Source organism: Quercus lobata, chromosome 11, assembly GCF_001633185.2.
Source record: "Quercus lobata isolate SW786 chromosome 11, ValleyOak3.0 Primary Assembly, whole genome shotgun sequence".
Classification (NCBI taxonomy): Eukaryota; Viridiplantae; Streptophyta; class Magnoliopsida; order Fagales; family Fagaceae; genus Quercus; species Quercus lobata.
In genome coordinates this window covers 49,072,922-49,078,921 of record NC_044914.1, presented here as the reverse complement: position 1 = coordinate 49,078,921, position 6,000 = coordinate 49,072,922, and positions in this window count along the sequence as shown.

The following is a 6,000-nucleotide window of genomic DNA, read 5'->3' as shown; positions in this document are numbered from 1 at the left end:
ATCAAAATATCCTCCAAGACAGAAATACAAAATTCTTGGGGGCAACGTTCTAAGGTTCACTGGGGGCAACGTTCATGGTAACTTTGAAGGTGAAGCTGGTCATTTAGTGGAAGGCATTCTGCAGTCCAAAGCTTTGTTCTCTTGCTGCTCTTTTTCCTACTTGAAAAGGGACTACAACATGGTTGCTCACAAGCTTGCTCAATTTGCCAAGTCTAATCTTTGTTCTCATGTATGGAAAGGTGTTACCCCACCTTTTGTTTTTCATTTGATTGAATTTGATTTAGAGCCTCATGCTGGTGGCTCTCTGTTGTAGCCCTTTTCTGGTTTAATGAAATTATTTTCCTCTCAAAAAAAAAAAAAAATCCTCCATGACAAGAAAATTAGAACTTCAACTAACTCCAACTAAACCCAATAGCTATGAAAAAAATTAGATTTACCAACCATCACATGTTATAACTCAAAACCCCTAAATTTCCACCACAAATAAACCTTACATAGCCACCATTAGCACAAACCAGAAACTCACTCATCAAATAATTACACCAATACAAAACTCATACTTATAAACACATAAATATCACTTCCAATGCTCACAAATCACATGAGTATTATTATTAAAAATTAAATAAAAATAACCTCAAGCAAAAGTGTAAAACCCACCAAAAGATTAGAAATTTTTACCTCAAAAAAAAAAAAATATGTGATGATGCTTATAGGTTCTTAAGGGTTTTCCCGTGATCTTGCTAGAAAAATGATAGTGGAAGTGGTGGTATGGAGGTACCGGTGAGAGAGGATGAGAGAGTGAGAAGGAGGAATGAGAGAAAATGAAAAAAAGGAAAAGAAAATAAGAAGAAAGGGATGGTCGGCCAAGTGATGAAGTGATAGAGTGAGATACTACTTGTCATAAACCAGTTAAAAAAAAATCAACAAAGAAAGAAATGGAACCTAAGTTTTAGCAAGCCAACCAAAGCTTGAGTGAGGAAGAAGCGAAGCTAGAGAGGAGTGTGAAGAAATTCAAAGATAATCTTAAAGAAAAATCTTTTATGCCACCTCGTTCACAAGTAAGCTATAAGGATAGTCAACTGGGAGATATTCCTGGTGCATATGCCCAAGCATTTTGGTTTGATAGGGTGGAAGATTTAGAGGTGGAGTCAGACACAGAGCTTGATGAGCTCGTTAAGGGAATGGTGGATGTTAAATTCTCTAAGGAGACTAAGTTTCGAATAAGAGCTCCCTGGACTAAGGCCTTGATAGTGAAAGTGTATGGAAAAACTATGTGGTACAATTACCTCAGTTTCAAAATCAATACCTTGTGGAAGCCAATGGCAAAAATGGATTTTGTGACTTTAGGAAGAGTTTTTTTTTTTTTTTTTCATCAAGTTTAATGGTGATACAGACTACGACAAAGTGCTACGCAAAGGCCTTTGGTTTATCAGGGAACATTTTCTTGCGATTAAACCAGGGGAACCGTATTTTAAAGCCTCTGAAGCTACCATTTCTTCTGTGGCTGTTTGGATCAGGTTTTTAGAGCTTCCAACAGAATTTTATGATTCCTCAGTACTCCGAGAAATTGGTTCAGCCATTGGGCCTGTATTGAGAATTGACTCATACACTGCTTTTGGTTTAAGGGCAAGCTATGCACGTCTTTGTATTCAGGTTGATCTTACCAAGTCGCTGATTAATACGGTCAGAGTGGGATGTCTAACGCAAAAGGTTATGTACGAGGGCATTTCGTCAATGTGCTTCTGTTGTGGGAGGCTTGGGCACAAGCAAGAGAATTGCTGCTATCATGTGAGACTAGTTGAGAAGGCAACGAATGAAGAACCTTCAGAGAGACAAATGATGCAACAAACTGATCAGTCTGAACCCAACTTTGGAGAATGGATGCTAGTTACTAAAAAGAAAAATCCAGTTAGAACTGGACGAAATTGTGGGACCAAATTGCCCTATTAGCAACCAATTTCCACCCCCAAGGAAACTAAGGGTAAACAGGGGAATTCGAACACCCTGAAACCTTTTAACCTTGATTTGAATTTTCAATTTAAAGCTGGTCCCTCTCTTAGAGCTGTTGAGGCCTTTGATGAAACCATCTCATCATGTCAAGTTGGAGAAGCTCACACGCAAACTAGGAATGGAGAAGGCTGAATGGACAATCAGATTGTCAGTCAAAATATTTTGAGCAATGATCTGGGCAACCACTCAACCCAAACGATTGAGCATGGGAATAAGAAAGTGAAATTAACGAGGCCAGTCCAAGAAAATAAAATCCCAAGTTCTAAAAGCTCCAAAGCTTTGAAGCGTCCCAACCCCAAACCTGAATTTAGCCACAAGTCTCCTGTATTTGCTTCTAGTTCACGTTCTAATTATGGCTCATCCCCCCCCCCCCTCCCCTTCCTTCCCTCCACTTCCCATGGTGGGATGGGTAATTTGGCATAGGAACAAGGCTTTAGCCATTCTAGAAGAAGTGATTGCACAGATACGAGCAGCCCCAATAGACATAATGGGTTGGTTCGAAGAGGATCTAGCTGTAGCCTGGAAGCACATCTTTCTAATCACTCTGACCAATGTAATAATAAGGAACCTTCCTTTGGATCACCCAGATTAGGGAAGGACACCAAATCGTTGGTGGAAATTTCTCATAGACACTCTGTTGATCTCAGAAAAGGAAGCTCAGGAGTTGAACAAACTAAGGCGGCCGAATTGGGTTGGTTAGTCCAAGAGAGGAAAGTGATCGATTTCAGGGGTTCGGTGTCAATGCATCTGGGGAATGTGCCTATGATGAAGCTGTTCCAAATTCTCAACCCAGCCAAGAGATGCGACCTACTCCTATGCTGTAAAGAAGAAATTCAGGGAATTCTAAACTACATGATGGTATGGAAGCCAGACTGGGTGGCATCCAAGGACCTGTTGAAGAGGCTAGAATGGAGCATGATTACATTAGCCAAGATGGAGACTAATCTAGTGGAAATACCAACTACCAACTATTCCCAAATGAATATCCTTTTGTGGAATTGTAGGGTTGCCTTGAATGGGGACTCCAAGAGAAGAGTGTTTGAAATGGTTGTGAACCATTTTCCCTCTATCATGATTATCACTGAGATTAGAGTGGGTGGTGATAAGGCTGCCAAGATTATTGAGGGCCTCCCTTTCAATGGCTTCTTCACTACTGAAACCATTAGGTATACGGGGGGGCTTTGGCTACTTTGGAAAAAGAGAGGAGGTGGAAGTGTTTATGTTGGCAGCCACAAAGAAAGAGATCCATACCACCATTAAGGTATGCAATTTTGACCTTACTTGGCTTATTTCTTCTGTTTATACTAGTCCCTGTTTAGTTGAAAGGAAAATTTTGTAGTCTAATCTGTCTCAAGTAGCCCTTTTGCATAACCTTCCTTGGTTACTATTAGGAGACTTTAATGAAATACTTTGTGGAAATGATAAACTTAGGGGTAGGCAGATGAATCTCAATAGAGCCTTAGAGTTTAAAGCCTACTTGGATGATTGTAATTTTCTAGACCTTGGTTTTTCTGGGCCCAAATACACATGGTCAAACCTTAGACAAGTAACTGATCTTATTCTAGAGTGCATTAACAGATGCTTTGCAAACCCTACTTGGAGAGTTCTTTTCCCTGAAGCCATGGTGACCCACTTGCCTAGGGTGTTTTCAGATCATTGCCCAGTCCTCCTGGAATTATCTCGACCCCCACCTACTACAATTGAGAAGCCCTTTAGATTTCACGCCATGTGGATTCACCATTCAGATTTCCCTGATGTAGTTAGAAAGGCTTGGGAGTCTGACCCTAACCTCCACTTGGCTATAAGGAATTTTGTTGATAGAGCAAAGCAATGGAATAGATCTGTCTTTGGGAATATTTTTCTCGGAAGAAAAGGGTTTTAGCTAGACTAAATGGGGCCCAAAAATCCCTGTCCAATGGGCCCAATCAATTTCATATCCAATTGGAAAGGAATCTCATTGAAGAATACAACTTAATTATGCAGCAAGAGGAGGAATATTGGGCCTTAAAGTCACATCTAGATTGGGCTACATATGGAGACTGTAATACTTCTTTTTTTTCATGTCTCTACTTTGGTCAGAAGGCATAGGAACAAGATTCGAAGCCTAAAAAATTCTGTTGGGGAGTGGATAACTAATGAAGAAGGGGTTAAGGATTTCATTCTCTCAGGTTTTAAGAAGATTTTCCAAACTGGTCTTTTAGCTTCCACATGTGAATCAGAAGTATATTCTTTTAGTTGCTACTTCCTTACTAAAGAAGAGAGGTCCATTTTGGTGCCCCTATCCTGGAAGAAGAAATTAGGCAGGGCCTTGGGCCGTTGAAACCCTTTAAAGCTCCCATGATAGGCCAAAAACGTATTGACCCCTTGTGATGAATTAATTGATTAATTAGCCAAGTTTATTAATTAATCAAATTAACATGCAAAGTGCGTGGTATCACAAACAAATCACCAATTAAACTAAGTATGCAGCGGAAAATAAATTGACACGGTGATTTGTTTACGAATGGGGAAAACCAACATTGCAAAAACCTCACCGGGTGATTTTAAGGTGGACTCCCAAGAATCCACTATTATCACAACAAGCGGTTACAAGTAAAAGAATCCTAGTACCTTATACCAACCTACAGTTGTACCCTTACCTCAATCCCCAATTGGACTTGTTCTGTAGTGACAATCTCTCCTTGTAATGCACGGCTCCTAGTACGTGACTGATAGGCCAATTGCGCAGATCCTAGTATGCGACTTCAATCACCAACTAGAGAAGGTTGTTGGCTGCAAAGTTCTTCAGTTCATCCAGACGATGAAGATCAAGAAAATGCTTGGCCACAAAACCCTATGGTGCACAAACGCAGCAACTTCTTTACAAGAATGATGAACTAGGGCAAACTCTGTCTACGGTCACAATTTGCTTGAACAAACTTTTGCTCAACACTTGTGCAACTTGTTCCCACTTTGACGGCCCTTAAAATAATCCTTTTATATGTCTAGGGTTGTGAGAAAAGAAAGCACAAACACATAATCACGGATTGCAGTCAAAACAGAACTAAAACTCTATTTTTCATAAACCTTGAACAGATGGCTATTTGTCGAGTTGCTGTCGAGCCACGGGGCTGGAACAGCTCTTCAAGCTCGATAGATGGCTAGCTGTCGAGCTAATTGTCGAGCTTTAATGACAGACACTTTTCAAACTTGAATCTTGGACAGACTTGCATGGCTTCAACACTTGATCTTGAAACAAAGTTTTTTGAAGTATTAAACACATCTTAGATCTACCCAAATACAAGTAAAGTGCGTTTTGTCAAAGGATTAGCCAATTACATAAAATAATGACATATGTTCCTAGCAAGTGAATCACATATGTCCTAACATCCTGGGCTTGATGGTCTCCACGTAGGCTTTTTTCAATATTTTTGGACTGATGTCAAGAATTCTATTTGCAAGGAAGTCTCAAATATTTTTGAATCAAGGGAGGTACTAGGATCCTAAATGAGACCTGAAATGCCCAAACCCGAAAAGCCTTAATAACTTTTGACCTATTAGTCTATGTAATTCCATCTACAAAGTGGTAACAAAAATAATTGTGGGTCACCTTAGACCTTTTTTGGATAAATTAGTCTCCCCCAATTAGACTGTCTTTATGCCAAGAAGGAGAGGTTTAGACAACGTTGTCATAGCACAAGAGCTTATCCATACTCTAGACAAGAAGAAGGGCAAAGTGGGCTTTATGGTCATCAAAGTTGATCTTGCAAAGGCTTATGATCGCCTTGAATGGTCCTTCATCTGCAATGTCCTTATAACTTTTCGAATTCTTGATGTGATGATCAAGCTGATTATGAGTTGTGTTTCGTCAACAACAACTTCTATCCTCTTCAATGGTGATGGTGGCAAACTCAACTCCTTTAAGCCCACAAGAGGAATACGACAAGGAGACCCCCTCTCTCCATATTTGTTCTTACTCTGTATGGAGTACCTTGGATTTCTCATCAA